This window comes from Spinacia oleracea, chromosome 6 (assembly GCF_020520425.1).
Source record: "Spinacia oleracea cultivar Varoflay chromosome 6, BTI_SOV_V1, whole genome shotgun sequence".
In the NCBI taxonomy this organism is placed as follows: domain Eukaryota; kingdom Viridiplantae; phylum Streptophyta; class Magnoliopsida; order Caryophyllales; family Amaranthaceae; genus Spinacia; species Spinacia oleracea.
Window position 1 is genome coordinate 41,237,620 of NC_079492.1, and position 19,753 is coordinate 41,257,372.

Below are 19,753 nucleotides of genomic sequence, written 5' to 3' on the forward strand. Positions count from 1 at the left end.
CTAAAGATCTCTGAGTTTCATCCTGAATGTCATCTTGAGCATTCTCTAGAGTTTGTTGTTCGACTCGAATTTCTTCGAGGTCTACTTTTCTCCCACTTGTTATTTTGGAAATGTGATCTTTCTCCAAAAAGACACCATCTCGAGCAACAAATACCTTGTTCTCAGATGTATTGTAGAAGTAATACCCCTTTGTTTCCTTTGGATAGCCCACAAGGATACATTTGTCAGATTTTGGATGAAGTTTGTCTGAAATTAATCGTTTGACGTATACTTCACATCCCCAAATCTTAAGAAAAGACACATTTGGAGGCTTTCCAAACCATAATTCGTATGGAGTCTTTTCGACAGCTTTAGACGGAGCTCTATTTATAGTGAGTGCAGCTGTATTTAGTGCATGTCCCCAAAATTCTAATGGAAGTTCGGCCTGACCCATCATTGACCTGACCATGTCTAGCAAGGTTCTGTTCCTCCGTTCTGACACACCGTTCCATTGTGGTGTTCCAGGAGGAGTCAATTCTGATAGAATTCCACATTCTTTCAGATGGTCATCAAATTCATAGCTCAGATATTCACCGCCTCTATCAGACCGCAGTGCCTTAATCTTCTTGCCTAATTGATTCTCTACTTCACTCTGAAATTCCTTGAATTTGTCAAAGGATTCAGATTTATGCTTCATTAGGTAGACATAACCATACCTACTGAAGTCATCAGTGAAAGTGATAAAGTAGCTGAAACCACCTCTAGCATTTGTACTCATTGGTCCACATACATCTGTATGGATTAAACCCAATAGTTCATTTGCTCTTTCTCCAACTTTAGAGAAAGGTTGCTTTGTCATTTTGCCAAGTAAACATGATTCGCATTTACCATAATCCTCTAAGTCAAATGGTTCTAGGATTCCTTCCTTTTGAAGTCTTTCTAAGCGTTTCAAGTTTATATGGCCTAATCGACAATGCCACAGATAGGTGAGATCTGAATCATCCTTTTTGGCCTTTTTGGTATTTATGTTATATACTTGTTTGTCGTGATCTAATAAATAAAGTCCATTGACTAATCTAGCAGATCCATAAAACATCTCTTTGAAATAAAACGAACAACTATTGTCTTTTATTAAAAAGGAAAATCCCTTAGTATCTAAGCAAGAAACTGAAATGATGTTTTTAGTAAGACTTGGAACATGGAAACATTCTTCCAGTTCCAAAACTAGCCCGGATGGCAACGACAAAAAGTAAGTTCCTACAGCTAATGCAGCAATCCGTGCTCCATTTCCCACTCGTAGGTCGACTTCACCCTTGCTTAACTTTCTACTTCTTCTTAGTCCCTGTGGATTGGAACATAAGTGTGAGCCACAACCTGTATCTAATACCCAAGAAGTTGAATTAGCAAGTATACAGTCTATAACGAAAATACCTGAAGATGGAACGACTGTTCCGTTCTTCTGATCTTCCTTTAGCTTCAAGCAATCTCTCTTCCAATGCCCCTTCTTCTTGCAGTAGAAGCATTCGGATTCAGAAGTGGGTTGACTGACCTTCCTCTTTACAGATTTGGCGCCAGTTTGCTTAGTTGGGCTGGCCTTGTTGCCACCTTTCTTAGCATTCCTCTTCTCTCCAGATTTCTTGAACTTGCCCCCACGCACCATAAGCACATCCTGCTTATCACTTTTGAGCGTCTTTTCAGCGGTCTTCAGCATACCGTGAAGCTCAGTGAGCGTTTTGTCCAGACTATTCATACTGTAGTTCAGTTTGAACTGATCATACCCGCTATGAAGAGAATGGAGGATGGTGTCTATAGCCATTTCCTGAGAAAATTGCTGATCCAGCCGACTCATATTCTCAATGAGTCCAATCATTTTGAGAACATGTGGACTTACGGGCTCGCATTTCTTAAGCTTGGTCTCAAGAATTTGCCTATGAGTCTCGAATCTTTCGACTCGAGCCAGATCTTGGAACATGTTCTTCAACTCACTGATGATTGTGAAAGCATCTGAGTTGATGAACGTTTTCTGTAGATCCGCACTCATGGTGGCGAGCATTAGACATTTCACATCCTTGTTGGCATCAATCCAACGATTGAGGGCTGCCTGAGTGACCCCGTCGCCTGCGGCTTCGGGCATCGCCTCATCTAGGACATACTCCTTTTCTTCCTGCATAAGAACTATTTGCAAGTTCCTTTGCCAGTCAAGGAAGTTTTTCCCGTTCAACTTCTCCTTTTCGAGAATTGATCGAATGTTGAATGAATTGTTGTTTGCCATATTAAAAACTACAATTGAAAATAATAAACAAATAAATAACCATTCACAGTTTCTCTTAATAAACTTAAATTCTAGCATACATGCATAATTCAATGTTTATTAAGCATTTTATTCAAGTTATGTGTTCCGGCAGGTGTGAATAAAATGATTCCAAGATCCTAAAATCATTGAAGAACTAAGCACAGTTTGTCGACTTAATCCTAGAACATCTTAGGTAAGCAAAAGCCTTTTGCTAATAGTCTAGAAACTATTCTTGGTTGATAGGTACGTCTAAGAACTTATTAGGTAAACCTATCGATTTTGCCACGACATAAAAGGACTCCTTACTTATATCGTTGAGTTTCACCAAAACTAACATGTACTCACAATTATTTGTGTACCTTGCCCCTTTAGGACCAATAAGTAACACCTCGCTGAGCGAAAACTATTACTAGATTGATGTAAAGGATATTCAAGCAAGTGTATATTTTGGCATGGCACCTTATAACTCAATTTTTAAGTTTGGAACTTAAGGTTCTTACTATGTTGGTTAGATTTTAAGTGAACTAAAATCCTTAATCATGCAACATAATCAAGCTTTTGATCTCATGCATTTTAAGACATATTTAAAAGCAATAAATAACTTAAAACATGCATAAGATAAAATGTGATCTAGTATGGCCCGACTTCATCTTGAAGCTTTGACTTCAAAGTCCGTCTTGAAAATCTCCGTGGGAGGCACCATTTTCTTCAAATAGGATAAGCTATAACTAATTACAACTATTTGATGGTTCGCAGACCATATTTGAATTGAAAAATAACTTTGGTACTTTAGACCAATTACATTCAAATTAATGGTACGCAGACCATATTTTCTATCCTATTTGGGCCATACTAGTCACTTCATAACCTGCAAAACAGTACATATACAATATATACCATTCACCCATTCATTATCATGAATGGCCCACATAGCTGGTTAGTAAAACACATTATGCATCACGTAAACATTTGCAGCAATTAATCAAGGGCACCAATAATCTACCAATTATTCAGTCCTTATTAATTCTAATCAAGTTGTTTTAACCTTAAGGATTTGTAGACCTAATCAAGAGTTTATGACTAAAAAGCGCTCCCACTTAAACCAATAAATTCATATGCTTTACTAATTTTAAACATAAAAATGTATTTCTAGTCTAACCGGAAACATACAAATTTAATTAAAATTTAAAGCTCATATAAATATATGATTGAATCCAAAAAGTTTAATTTAATTTCAGTTGATATTTAAATTAATTCATGATTTTAATTTTAGTAAAATAATTAGAATAAATAATATTTATTATAATTACAATATTCAAAATTAAAATCCAAGAAAATAATTTAAATTATTAATTTTAAAATTAATTAAAATTACGTGAACTGAAATTTTCAAATTAAACATTCAAAACGATCTAATCGTAACACAAACACCCTACGCATTGCACGCCCATGGGCCGCACGCATACAGCCATTGCTGGCCATATGCGCGCAGCCCATGCGATCGTCGCATAGCTGCTGCTCTACCAATCGCAAGCCATCGCACGCTGTGGTGCTGCGCGCGCGCCAGCGCTCGTCGCACGCGAGCCATCGCTCGCAGTGCGCGCTCGCCAGCTCTCGCTGCGCGCGCTCCATAGCTCGCTGAGCGCGCGAGCCATTGCTCGCTGGGCGCGCGACATCGCTCGCTGGGCGCGCGACATCGCTCGCTGTGCGCGCGAGCAACGCTGGGCGCAGCGCTCGTGGCACGCGAGCTTGCGCTCGCTGCGCGCGAGGCTGCGCGCTCTTGCGCGAGGCAGTGCGCGTTGTGGCGCAGCTCGCTTGCTGCCCACACGCGACTGCCTTGGCTTGCCTTTCGCCCATGCCCATTTGTTCATAGCTCGTGGCCCACGACACAAGGCAGGGCTGCTGCCTTGTGCTCGTGCACTACGCCCTTGCTCATTGCATTCGTGCCGCACGGGCGACGAGTTCCCTTGCTCGTCGTCGCATGCCCGCACTATACAACACCCCTTAAGGGTAACACGAAGCGTCCATTGCTTTGTGCGTGCAAGTTATATGAACGAATCGCATAAAAATTTAAAATTTATATTAAAATTAATGACAAATTAATAAATAATATTAATTTCATAATTTTAGGGCGAAAAATCGAAAATTTATTATTCAATTGATTTCCGATTTACATGGATTCAAGTCTAGGTCATAAAAATTTAAAATTTATCATAAATTTACAATTTTTATGGTGGTTTTTAATCATAGGTTTCTAATTAAATTATAATTAATTATGAAAATCAAATTAATTCTAAATTATTCTAATTTTCAACAAATTAATCATAATTACAAATTAGATTGCATAATTAACAAGGATAGGCATTCAAACTTGTTAAACATATACTGTAGGTCAATCAAAAATTCAAGATTTATCAACAAGAATCGCAAATATTTAATTTAACATCTTAAATTTACGAAATTTTGCATTCGAAAAACTAAAACCTTCGAAAAGTCATAGTTAGGCTTCGAATTTGAGAATTCTGGGTTCGGAAGAAAAACACTATTTTTGTCAAAATTTTAGAATGCCTTTTACATGCGGAATTGACACAAAAATCACTCGATTTGGATGAGTAACGAAGAAACTGCCGAAAAACTGCGTACGTATAATTAAATAAACGCAATTTGCAATTAATTAACAATTACGAAAATTAATCACCCCTTTTAATTCTTGCAAATTTGTAATATTTAACCATGTTCATGCAATTTAGATTATGAAAATAATAAGGGGCTCTGATACCACTGTTAGGTTATGATACATATGATATTACATAAATCATGCGGAAACAACCATTAACCCAGGATTACATATTATTTACACATAATAATATAGCATAATTTAGATGCATACTCTTTGTTTGCGTGCCTTCCCTAGCTGCGCCCGAACCGAACAAGAACAAGTCTTTAGGACTCCAAGTGTCGTCCCTCCGTAGATAGTCCACAGCACGTCCGGATCCGCCTTAAGATTGACCAACTAGAATCGCCCTCAAGGTACTAGAATTTTCGGCACTTTTGAGCAAGATGTGTGATTGAATTTTTCTCTCAAAAACTCACTTTGAATACTTTTAAACTCGTTATAAATTGTGAACCCAGGCCACATATTTATAGGGGTATGGAAAGGGAATTGGAATCCTATTCAGATACAAATTAATTAAACCTAGAATCCTACAAGAACTCTAATTAATTAATTTATCAAATAGAATTAGGAATTTAATCATTAACCGAACTCTGCATGTTTTAGGAATCGTGCATGAACACAAACACTTACGCACACACACACGGCAGCCACGATGGGCCGCCCATGCGCGTGCGTGCGAGCAGCAGCCCACGCAGCGAGGCCTACGCGAGCTACAAGCCCACGTAGCTCCTGCGCTTGCTGCGCGCGCTGTGCGCGCTGCCACGGCCTGCTGGGCCTGGCCTTGCGCTGGGCCTAGCGTGGCCTTGGCTGTTCGTGTGGCGCGCTTGGCTTGCTGGGCGATGGCCTGGCTTCGTGCTGGGCCCTCGTCCGGCAGGCCTCGTCCGATGCTTATTCGTACGATACGCTTCCGATTAAATTTCCGATTCCGGAATTCATTTCCGATACGAACAATATTTAATATTTCCGATTCCGGAATCAATTTCCGTTTCGAACAAATATTGAATATTTCCGTTTCCGCAATTATTTTCCGATTCCGATAATATTTCCGATTCTGACAATATTTCCGTTTCCGGCAATATTTCCGATTCTGGTATTATTTTCATTTCCAATAATATTTTCCGATACGTACCATGTTTCCGTTTTCGGCAACATCTACGACTTGGATAATATTTATATTTCCGATACGATCCATATTTCCGTTTCCGGCAATATCATCGTTTCCGGAGTATTCATTTCTTGCCTGTGACGATCTCAGCTCCCACTGAAACCAAGATCCGTCGATTCCGAATATCCATGGATGGAGTATTTAATGCCATTAAATACTTGATCCGTTTACGTACTATTTGTGTGACCCTACGGGTTCAGTCAAGAGTAAGCTGTGGATTAATATCATTAATTCCACTTGAACTGAAGCGGCCTCTAGCTAGGCATTCAGCTCACTTGATCTCACTGAATTATTAACTTGTTAATTAATACTGAACCGCATTTATTAGACTTATCATAGAATGCATACTTGGACCAAGGGCATTATTTCCTTCACCTCAGTGCTTGAAGGAGTGGAGATCGAGGGTCTTAATCTTCATTGAAACCCTCCGGTTCCAACTCTTATGTGCCTCCCGCAAAGCGATTGGTTAGTAAATAACCAGCCAACGAGCGTAGAAGCTTGTCATGCGCACTCGCACATCTTTCGTGCAACAAGACATGCACGATAATCAACAGCAACATTTGCATAAAGTCCGAATGAGCTCTATGCCAGTAAGGAGTAGGATGCCTAAAGGAAGAAGAACAAAAAGAAAAAACAATAATAAAAGAAGAATAAGAAAAGGAAGGAAAAGAGAAAGTAGGCATACTCTCCTTATGGAAGTTATTTTTGCGGACTATTGATTCTTCAACCTCAATGATCAATGAAATAGCTCTCTCTATGTCTTGGAATTCGTGGTGGACAGGCTCTTCACCATATAGAGCTCTCTGCAAAGCATCCACCTCTTCTTTGTAAGTACTGTAAGTACCTGCAAAAGATTCACAAAGAGGAACATACTCTATTGGGTCATTGGGCTTTTGATTTTCGTGGGGAGGAGGAAGATCCTCAAGCAAAGGTTTTATGGGGAAAGAGAAGGGGAGTGAGACGGTGTAAACGGGGCTAAGAATAACCCTTCTTGGACTTGGAATATGAGGGGTAGGGGTTGACACAACAACAAGGGTTTTATTAACTTCAACTTCCTCATGGACTTGCTCTATAACATATGACTTTTCAGTTTCAACAGATCCTTCATCCATTGATCCAACAGTCACATCATCATCCTCCAACTCATCCTCAACCTCTGTTATAAGTTCCTCCCACTCTTGGTTGCCTATGGGTTCACTTAGTTGACCCCCATCCCCAACACAACTCGAATCATTATTTTCAATAATTTCTTGAACTTTTCTAAATCTCTCAAGAGTATCCTTACTAGCTTTAATAATCTCATTAGTAGCCTCTTGAGATCTAGTACACTGAATCTCAATCTCAGAGTTTAATCTTCTTAATTCCTCTAAGAAGTTATCTCTGCTCTCTGATTCGGGTTGAACAGGATTGGGGAAGGGTTCACAATAATACACGGGAGAAGCAACCGTGGAATCATGAGGCAAAACATTGATATCCATGCAAGGGTTAGATAAGTCCTTAGAATAGACATGATTATCATAAACATTAGAATGCACCTCATTATAACACGCATTCAAGGGAGAGGGGGTAGAACCATGTAGATTATGCTCATAATTTGGATTAGCACATGTAACATGAATGGTCATTTCACGCTCATACAAATCCCTTGCAAACCACATATAGTAATCCCACATATCATCCAAAGACAAGGCTCGAAAATCACCATTAAATCTACTTTCTATCACATTCCTTGTATACTCATTTAAACCACCATAAGCAAAACCACAAGAATCCCAAAGATTAAGATTGTGGTAACCAATAAAATCATTAAGCCTATCAAAATACACCCAAAAAGGCTCATTTACGAATTGAGGGAAAGAATAATAATCCTTTTCTTCAGGGAAAAAAAAAGTTAAAAAATAAAATAAAAATAATAAACTAAAGAAAATAAAATATATACATGGTCTCAAAGAACTGGAAGTTCTATGAGACTCAAGAAAAAAATCTAGATCATAAAATTAATAGCAGAAAATTAAACCGTTTCCCCGGCAACGACGCCAAAATTTGACAAGCTAAAGTCGTATCACCTTATCAAAAATAAACCTAAGTCCACTAGCTAGGTAGCAAGGGAAGTCAGGATCGAATCCACAGGGAAACATGCGTTCTTTCTACTATTAATCAATTAGTCTAGACTATTGGGAACAAGAGTTTGGTTGATGGTTTGCTAAGACTACGACGATAATTAAACAATTAAGAATCAAGATATTAAAGAATCTAGGGAATAGGTTCACCAACAAATAACAATCCAGGACGATAAACAATCACGATATTCAACAAAATAATTAATTAGACTAGCATGCTCTCTCGAATCGATACTAATCATAGACTTAGAATTAACGGGCTCTCGCTACGTATTAACTCTAATTCCACTTATTGACACAAGCCTAAACATCAAATTGCATCTCTCGAATCTTAACTTGATAATGCATGACTATTACAATTAAATCTGCGCAAATCTAATTGCATAGTGAATTAAACCAATCAATAGGAATCAATTATAATGCCAACAATCAAAATCATTCAATCATCCCTTCATATTATTCATGGATTCCCAACCCTAGAAATTAGACTACTCAAGCATATTAACAATAAACAAATTGATAATCATAATTGAAAACATTATTAAAGCAATACAATTGAATAAAAATAAGAGCAATACCTAATTCAAGAACAATGGAAAATGAAAGCTTCGATTTTTGTTGAGAGTTAAACTAAGTGGTTGCATAAATTTTGAGAGAAAACTAAAGCTCAAGGAAAATAAACTAAGGTTCAATACTAGAAATAAAAGGTGCCACTAAAAATAAAAGGGGCTAGTATTTATAGTTCGCCCAAAATAAAGCCCAAAACCATAAATAAAAAAACGCGAAAAAGCATCAGGGGTTGGCGTCGCCCGATCGGGCGAAAGGCTGCCCGATCGGGCATTCTGCTCGATAGTCGGCCCGATCGGGCGAAATTCCGCCCGATCGGGCGGTTGCCAAATGTCCAGAACACCGCCCAGAATGACCGCCCGATCCAGATCGGGCGCCCATCCGCCTGATCGGGCGCGCGTATAAACTGCACGATCCTCTATCTTCAAAACGCCATATCTCCTTAGTTATTTGTTGAAATTAGGCGAGTGACCACTCGTTGGAAAGCTATTGAAGTCTAGGATCCAACCCAATTTGAATTACTTTATTTAAAGTTGTAGAACTAGAGTTATGATTAAAATAGTGGACTACAGTCATTTTTCTACTTCTTTCGTTATTCGCTTTGGTTCAAAACTCTTCCAACTTAATGTTTGTGCTGAAGGAAATAATGCCCTTGGTCCAAGTATGCATTTAATGTTAAGTCTAATAAATGCGGTTCAGTATTAATTAACAAGTTAATAATTCAGTGAGATCAAGTGAGCTGAATGGCTAGCTAGAGGCCGCTTCAGTTCAAGTGGAATTAATGATATTAATCCACAACTTACTCTTGACTGAACCCGTAGGGTTACACAAATAGTACGTAAACGGATCAAGTATTTAATGGCATTAAATACTCCATCTATGGATATTCGGAATCGGCGGATCTTGGTTTCAGTGGGAGCTGAGATCGTCAAAGGCAAGTAAATGAATACTCCGGAAACGATGATATTGCCGGAAACGGAAATATGGATCGTATTGGAAATATAAATATTATCCAAGTCGTAGATGTTTCCGGAAACGAAAACATGGTACATATCGGAAAATATTATCGGAAATGGAAATATTATCGGAATCAGAAATATTGCCGAAAACGGAAATATTGTCAGAATCGGAAATATTATCGGAATCGGAAAATAATTCCGGAAACGGAAATATTAAATATTTGTTCGAAACGGAAATTAATTCCGGAATCGGAAATGTTAAATATTGTTCGTATCGGAAATGAATTCCGGAATCGGGAATTTAATCGGAAGCGTATCGTACGAATTAGCATCGGACGAGGCTTGCTAGACGAAGGCCCAACACGAAGCCAGGCCGTCGCCCAGCAAGCCACACGCATCAAGCAAACACGCCAAGGCCTCGACCAGGCCCAACGCAAGGCCAGGCCCAGCCAAGGCTTGGCGCGTGCACACAGATCAAACGAATGGGCTGCAAGCATGGGCCAAGGCGTCGTGCGCTCAGCGTGAGCCGCGAGGCATGCGCATGGGTGTGCGGTGCTCGTGCGGTGCTCGTGTGCGTGCTATACGAATCCTAAAGCTATCGGAATTCGTGCATTGATTAAATCTTAATCCTAAAAGATTAATTTAATTATTTAGAGTTCTAAAAGGATTCTAATTAATTAATTAGTATTCTAACAGGATTGGAAATCCTTTTCCATGGTTCTATAAATATATGCATAGGGTCATAAATTTATACACGAGTTTTTTAACAAGTATTCATACAATAAAAGCAGTGATTTTTGAGTAGAAAAATCAGTCACATTCTTGCCCATAATAGCCGAAAATTATACTACCTTAAGGGCGATTCTAGTTGGTCAATCTTAAGGCGGATCCGGACGTTCTGTGGACTATCTACGGAGGGACGACACTTGGAGTCCTAAAGACTTGTTCTTGTTCGGTTCGGGCGCAGCTAGGGAGGGCACGCTACAAAGTGTATGCACCTAAATTATGTGTAAATAATATGTTTCTTGGCATTAAGGTTTTCCGCATGATTTATGTTTTTTCATATGTATCATAACCTAACATGTGCTCTCGAAAGTACATAATCTCTTGTATTGATTCAAATGAGTAGGAAATGCACAAAAATATGTTAATTTCTACAATGATGAACCCGAAACTACAAACACACTACAAGGAGCACATTAGTACTAAAAATCGCTCCGAATAGCTCATTTGAGATCAAAAAGTACTAAGGGACGGGGGTAAAAACACTATAAAATATGAACATATCACAAACCTAACACCAACAATATTTGACAACATTTATCATACACCATCTCTAAAATGTCACTTTGCAATTAAAACGCCATATATAAAATGTCACTTCGCATTTTAAAAAAATAAAATAAATATTGTTTGGTCCCTTCATTAGCCACAAGTCAAGTCCTCCATACATGATATTGGGTTTCCATTTGGTGTTGATGAGCAACAATTCTAAAATGGTTTCACTCTCTCTTCTTTTCTCTCTCATCTCTCTAAATATTTTATTGTATTTTATTCAATACTATCTCTTGAACGCCAAAAATCAGTGTTTGATAAACATGTTCTTACTCCTCCTCCACTTTGTTCTCGTCAGTTTAATAGTACCACCATAGTTGTTATATCCAGCCTAGGGGTGCTTATGAGCTCACCGAACTCGCGAGTTACTCGAACCTGACTCGGTCAAAGCTCGGTCAAAACTCGACTCGAATCAGCTCGACTCGAGTTCGAGATCGACTCAAAAATTTAACGAGTCGAGTCGAGCAACTTGATACTCGACTCGAAAAACTCGAGAAGCTCGAATTATATATATACAATATAAACTTTATGAAAATACAAATGTTTTATTTTATCATTTTTATTCATCATTTTATGTTTTTTTGTTCCTTAAAAAAATATACTTGTTTTTTTTCTTACTAAAATGGATGACTAAATTATTAAGGACAAAAAAAAAAGTTCCAAATCGTCCATCTAAATTACACTATTTGGCAGTAAAAAAGTCTTCTATAGTTACTCCAACATTGGTATATAGATGAGGGAGGAAAGAAGGAAATAATTATATTCATTTTGTCCCACATAGGTAAATAAGTGGGGGAGGAAAGAAAAAAGGTTATATTATCTTTGTCCCACATTGATAAATAAGTGAGAGGGGAAAGGAGGAAAGGGTTATAAGTACTACTCTTTGAGTGTGAAAGTGTACAAATCACTTCCATTGGGCTTTCGTTTGGGCTAATGGATATAATGATTTGGGGTATAAACTTATTTTTTATAAGATTCGTATTTGATTTGAGTCGAGCTTCAGCTCAATTTTGGGTTTACAAGTCCGGTTTTGGGCTCGAGCTTGAGTTTTCAAGCTGATTTCGTGTCGAGTTCGAACTTGAGTTTAGTTTTTGAGCTCGAGTTTGAGTTTTCGAGTTGATTTTGAGTCGAGTTTGAGCTTGAGTTTAGTTTACGAGTTCGAGTTGAGTTTGAAAATTTTAAGCTCGCGAGTTTTCGAGTCGAGTCGAGCTTGACTATAAGTTTTCGAGTTCGAGTCGAGCTTAGCTAAACTCGAGCTTGACTCGGCTCATTAATTCCAGCCTTACTCTAAACCCCAATAATTTGTCATTCAATCTTTTATAATCTCCTCATGATCCAATTAAACTAGTAATCAAAACATATTTAAATCAAAGAATGGCTAATTGGAACAAGAAGAAACCAGAATATGTGAACGTATATGGCAGGAAAGAATTGTTAGGTTATGATACATATGACAATTCATAAATCATGCGGAAAAACCATTTAGCCAGGAATACATATTATTTACACATAATCATATAGCATAGTTTAGATGCATACTCTTTGTTGCGTGCCTTCCCTAGCTGTGCCCGAACCGAACAAGAACAAGTCTTTAGGACTCCAAGTGTCGTCCCTCCGTAGATAGTCCACAGCACGTCCGGATCCGCCTTAAGATTGACCAACTAGAATCGCCCTCAAGGTACTAGAATTTTCGGCACTCTTAGGTAAGAAATATGACTGAATTTTTCTCTCAAAACTCACTTTGAATACTTGAATTAATCTCTTAAAACTATGTGACCCTAGGCACGTATTTATAGAGTTATGGAAAGGGAATTGGAATCCTAGTAGGATACGAATTAATTAAACTTAGAATCCTATAAGAACTCTAATTAATTAATTTATCCTTTTAGGAATAGGAATTTAATCATATACCAAAACCTAATAGCTTTAGGAATCGTGCATGAACACAAACACACACACACACGGCAGCCACGAGGGCCGCCCATGCGCGTGCGTGCGAGCAGCAGCCCACGCAGCGAGGCCCACGCAGCCGCGGCCTTGGCGCGCGCTGGGCCTGCCTTGCGGTGGGCCTGGGCGCTGCCTTGGCTGGGCTTGTGGCGCGCGTTTGGCTTGCTGGGCGATGGCTCGACTTCGTGCTGGGCCTTCGTCCGGCAGGCCTCGTCCGATGCTAATTCGTACGATACGCTTCCGATTAAATTCCCGGCTCCGGAATTCATTTCCGATACGAACAATATTTAATATTTCCGATTCCGGAATCAATTTCCGTTTCGAACAAATATTTAATATTTCCGTTTCCGGAATTATTTTCCGATTCCGATAATATTTCCGATTCTGACAATATTTCCGTTTCCGGCAATATTTCCGATTCTGGTAATATTTCCATTTCCGATAATATTTTCCGATACGTACCATGTTTCTGTTTCCGGCAACATCTACGACTTGGATAATATTTATATTTCCGATACGATCCATATTTCCGTTTCCGGCAATATCATCGTTTCCGGAGTATTCATTTCTTGCCTGTGACGATATCAGCTCCCACTGAAACCAAGATCCGTCGATTCCGAATATCCATAGATGGAGTATCTAATGCCATTAAATACTTGATCCGTTTACGTACTATTTGTGTGACCCTACGGGTTCAGTCAAGAGTAAGCTGTGGATTAATATCATTAATTCCACTTGAACTGAAGCGGCATCTAGCTAGGCATTCAGCTCACTTGATCTCACTGAATTATTACCTTGTTAATTAATACTGAACCGCATTTATTAGACTTAACATAGAATGCATACTTGGACCAAGGGCATTATTTCCTTCAAGAATAATTGGGAAAAAAATTTGTCGATTGGTGATTGATGATCTTCATCATCCCTATTTCAATTATACTGGAGTACAATACATATTTACGTGTTCAATTAAGAAAAACGTAATAGAATTTGACATTATCATTTTATACTGGCTATGGATTTTTTTCTTGGCGTCGATCTTTATTTTAGCCTCCCCGTTTTCAATTCATCTACCTCTCATAAATATAACAAGATTAATTTCTCTGGTCAACAAAGAGTTGGAGGAACAAGATCTATGGAGCTACGTTGAAGGAAACTGTGCTTTTCATAGATTATTGAAATGTTGATATGACGATATGTGAGGACACGATCCCAGATTTGAATGAGAATCTTTGAGATTTGGAGGATAGAGAAAGTGAGAGGCAAAAGTGATTTGAAGATGAGAGATAAAGTGATGCAGAAGAGGAAGATAGATTAGGGAGGAGAGAGAAAGTGAGCTATGAGGAGGGAGAAAGTGAAAGGCATAACCGCAGAGAAGAGGGCTTTAAGAGAGAGAAAACATGTGGGTGACGGAGAAAACCAAAACCATTTTCCTAAAACAACTAAAGTAGTTTGGACATTTCCATTTATGTTTTGTCAAAAAAGCCCAAAATCGATTTAAATGGTTTTACCGAACAAATTAGTTTTTTTTTTTTTTTTTATAAAAAAAATGGAAACAAACGAAACCTTAATGATACGGGAATTGAACATAACCTAAGATTTTTTTTGTTTTGGTTTGGGTTGGCTACATCCTACATGCCTACATGTGCGCGTCGAATCCGGTCATCAGATCAGTATCATATCTTTTAAGGCCACGTCGAAATTGCATAATATCAGGTCAACGCTTCTATTCGAGTCAATCCGGGATGTTTTCATATATTTTTAAATTCGATAAAGTCGGGTCATATATTGTTTCAGATTTGATTTGGTTTCGGATCGGGTAATTTCGATCGGGTCAATCTCATGTTCAGATTAAACCAATTTTGTAGGTTTGATTTGGTTTGGGTCGATTTTGGTTCGGATATAAGTCTTATTCGGTTATAATTTTGACCAATGCACTGCATGTCTACAGGTAAATCTCATGTCCGAAGCCGATAAGTCTCGAGTTCGAGTCATGTTTGGGTCAGTTGATCTCGGGTTGGGGTCAAAGTTCAAGCACGTATCTCATGTTATACCTCGTATTTTTGCGTATAAATATAATTTATTATATTTATAAATCATTTTTATGATTTTTAGAATTTAAATCTCATTTAAATATTATTTAAATGTATTTTTACTAATTAGAATATTTATTTTTTTAATTAATTACGAAACAAATTAATATTCAAAGTTGGGAAATTATTTTGGTTTCGATTTTAAAAGGTTTGAATTAATTACAAAGTCCAACTCGTTTTCATGATTAAGCCCAATCAAAGAATCCAATTTGAAGTCTTAATTCAAACTCAATCCTTAAATGAAAGCCCTATACCCAACTTCCTAATCCTAGCTTCTAAGATTATAGAAGCCTATAAATACCCCTTGTATGTCAATTAGATCCCCACTTCATTAAACCCTTAATATTATTTTCTCTCTTTTCTCTCCTCTCATACCCAGCTCATCCCACTCCTCTCTTTGCTCTCTCCCTTGCGTCGTGCCCAGCCGAGCACACCCGCCCTTGCTCTCCCCTTCACTCGACGCCCATCGTTGCCCCTGCTCGTGTGCCTCGCACACTCATACTCCCTCTCCTCTCGTCGTTGCTTCCCCTCGTAGGCCGCGCCAAGCACCCGAGCACTCGTGCTCTCTCTCCCTCGGTGCTGCTGCCGTGCCCTGCTGCTTCTTGTTGCCCGCGCACCCGCGCACCTGCACAGCACAAGCAAGCAACAACATCATTTCTGTTGTGCCGCATGCACCATACTCCGTATATTTTTTTCCTTTTGCGCCCGATCACACTAATTCGTGATCGTACGGTGCCTGCTATAGGTCGTTCTGGTATAATTCTCTTCTTCTTAACCTATTTTATTCAAATTATGTTTTTAATTATGGATTTTTATTATTATTGAATTGTGATTGATTATGTTGTTGGGATTGGTCATGAACACCAAATTTGAGGATTTATGTGTTTAGATTATTGAAGGATATTTTGATTTGAAGTATTTTAATTTTCAGATTCGAATTATTAAATAAAGTGTTGATTTTTAAAGATTTAAATTGGTTTGAATAGTGATTTAGGGTTAGGGTTTTAATATTAACCTAATGACAAATTGATTAGCATAATTAGATGATGATTTGAATTATGATAATCAATTTTATTTTTCAGACTATTTTAAAGACCTAAAGTGTCAATTTCTAATGGTTTTTGGCATGAAAATAAATTAATTTTATGCTAGGGTTTTAGTTATTTAAATGAGGCTATTATTTTATTAATAAACGGCTAATTCTAATCAATTCAAGTGTTTTAAGAGTTAATTAATAAAGTTGCTGGAAATTTAATGAATAAGAATAATAATTGAATTTCATTATTTTAATGATAGGAGGAGATTTCTAATCTAGAGACTTGAATCACAAAGTGACCCCTGTACTTAGGTATTCAAGGTACGTACATGTATAGGGTGACCACCGTTTTCATGAGGATTCATGTGATATGTTATTATTTTGATTCATGCGAATTGAATGGTTATGGATTCATGTTTGATGTAATTGTGAACGAACATGGAATTGTATTACTATGGATGCATGTTTGATGTCGTGAACGAACATGTTTGGATTATTATGGAATTATGGTTTTTATTCAAGCATGTTTTGATTATCTATGATGGTTGAATTTAATGTCAAGCATGTTGTTCAAGTATTATATGCATGTATGGGTTGTTTCACATGCAAGGGATTATTTTGATGCTATCGTACGTAATGTCTAGCATATTTTGAGCCAAGTATTCGTGCTTCGTTGCACTATTTATTCTACCCTGTTTGCAGGGTATGTTTTGGAAGTCTATGTGAATTGAATTAAGGATTTTCCGTGCCTAGTGCACAACCCCCATGTTAACAGGCATGTCATGGAATCTCAATAGTATATTGAGAAGGAACAATGGGAGTATATCATTTGAGTCTTGAATGCTTAATCAAATTCCAATGGATTAAAAAAGAGTATTGTTTGGTTGTCTGTTTATTAAATGTCTTGTTGTGTGTCTTGAGTTCACCTTGAAAATAAAATATTAATAAACGTAAAGTGCAACCAGAACACGCTTCAAAACTCTTGGAACATATATACCGTGAGTATGAACAATAGGGGGAGTCTTGCCGGAAAACTTGTACTCCTACTAATGATACAAGACGTTGTTTCATTTCATTTACTGCTTTTATGCGCTGGAATTCCGTCAGTATAGTCCGACAATTGGGTTATATTTATTATTATTTATTTTGGTGGTTCCAACACCCTTCCTTTAATGAATATTTTCTTTTAAGGCCCGTTCGAAACTTATTCTTAATTAATCTATGAGTCAAGAATCGTGTCAAGTGTCGAGTTTTGCCTTCATGATTATTTGTTTATTAATTGGCTTTTGCATGTGGATTATTTTGCTGTGAGTGAAGCATATTAATATATACTAGGATTTTATTCTAGCTGCTTCATGTCTTTTTGGTCATGACCTTCGCCTCAATGACCCTATGATGATTCACCATTGCATTTGCGCTGTTGGGGAGTAGATTTTTAATAAGCAGGTTTATAGAGATAACTTGCGGGAGAAGTTATCTAGCATGGGATTTGTTTGAGCGATGTTTTCTCCTGCATACTAACTCTATTATTTTCTATTAGTCTAGACTATTAAAACTGATTAGTTAATGGATTTTTAACGGATTTGGTTTTGGGCTGTTATGGTTCCAATTGTATGGAGGTCATTAACTATTATTAAATGTTTTGAATGTTAGTTATATTTTCGCTGCGTAATTCTGGTATTAGCCTTAACCGTTATCACGGTGGCAGTAATACTTTAGTAATTCCTTTATTTTAAGTTGGAAAATGGTTTTATAAAGGCAAAGAGTTATTAGGGTGTTACATATTATATTCGGGTTAATCACAAATTGCATTCTTGTGTTCTACGGATGGAGTGACTCTCAAGTCCACTATCAAATTTGGATAACTTTATTATTCTAATACTTATACTTAATGCCAAATAAAGATTTTCGTCATTTGTTGTCGTAGCACACCTGCTCTCCTCATCCACGAGCAAAGGATCATCCCACACATTGATGCGCAAGCCGTTACCCACCCTACAAACAAGCCCCTCGCGAACTCTAGATGCTATGCCATGAGTGACTCGGACAAGGGCTCAAGAAAGCTTCAAGAACCGACGAGTTGGGGTAGTACTTTACTTTAAGCACACGGCTCAACAGTGAGCTTTCATTGTTGAGAAGTCTCCAAATTTGTTTATCCAACAAAGCGTCATTAAAAACATGCTATTTGAAGCCCATCTTGGGCCAACTGATGATTGGGACGAGTTGGGGAAAATTATCCCCCTCAACTTGACCCATAACCAAGATCTCTCAGTGAACTCCACTACCTCAAGCCCAAGCAAAATAAGCCCAAACAAAATGAACCCAAACACTCTTAGCCCATTCTCACTTAGCCCAACTTCGCCCTCTCTATTTATCACACCAGCTTTTAACCTCACCCAAAACACAATTCCAGTACCACCACCACCACCTAACTCCCCAGAATCTCAGGACTCTTTCTTTTCTTCGAACTCTACCCTTTCCCCAAGCTCGCTGTTCAGTTTGGAGGAGGAGATGAAAAGGTTGAGGGACCTTAATGTCGCCCCTGGTGATTCGGGATCTGGTGATGAGAAGGATGATCTATCTGAGGGGGAGAGCACACCCCGACAGGGGTCAAAGAAGAGGGGGTATGTTAAGAGGGCTACCTGCAGGAAGAAGAGAGTCTGTATTAGGAGAAGAGAATGGAACCCAACTGGAATGCTGGCTGAGAGAATGATGGTAGTGAGTAAGGGAGAGATAGAGGCACGGAAAAGGGTCACTTGGGATCTTAACATTGCAACTGAGATCACAGATCCTGCGGCGGGGGTAAGCTCTCAAGGAATGGCGAGAGAGGAAGATGAGGATAGAAAGAAGAAGCAAAAGAAATCCAAAATCTATCATGGGTTTTGGAGCAAGAAACTGGGACTTTCTGATGATGATCTGGACTGCTCAGGAGATAGTGGGGACTTGGAAGTTGAAGCTGCTCCCAAGACTTCGTGCCTGTTCTCGATGTGCTTTAATGGTTCCGTGGCTGGCCAGACCAAGCCACGGGGTATTTAATGAAAATCTGGTGCTGGAATTGTAGGGGAATGAAGTCCGTTGTAACCCCTACTCTTCCATTTATTAGTAGTGTAGTTAAATCTTTGCTAGTCGATGTTATTTTTCTGTCTGAAACAAAGTGTCCAAGCATAGACTTGGAAGCGTCGTTTTCTAGATTAGGATTAGTTAACTGGGCAGGGGTAGATTCAGTTAATGCGGCAGGGGGTCTCTTTTTATGTTGGTCCAACAATGTCAGTTTCAAGGTAGTCTTTTCCTCCACCAATATCGTGTTTTGTAAGGTGGAGGAGACCCCGGGTTCTTCTATGTATGTTTCTTTCGTCTATGGCTCACCGTACTTAGAACTTAGATCTTCAGTTTGGGACCTTTATGGAGGCCTAATTCAATCTCACTTAGGAAAACACTTATTAATTGGAGACTTCAACCAGTTGGAGTTCTCCACCCAAAAATTAGGGGGTAGTAGGTATATCAAAGGGGCGAACAAATTTACACACTGGAGAATGGAGAATAATCTGCTAGAAATTCCGGCTAAGGGAGTTCAGTTCACGT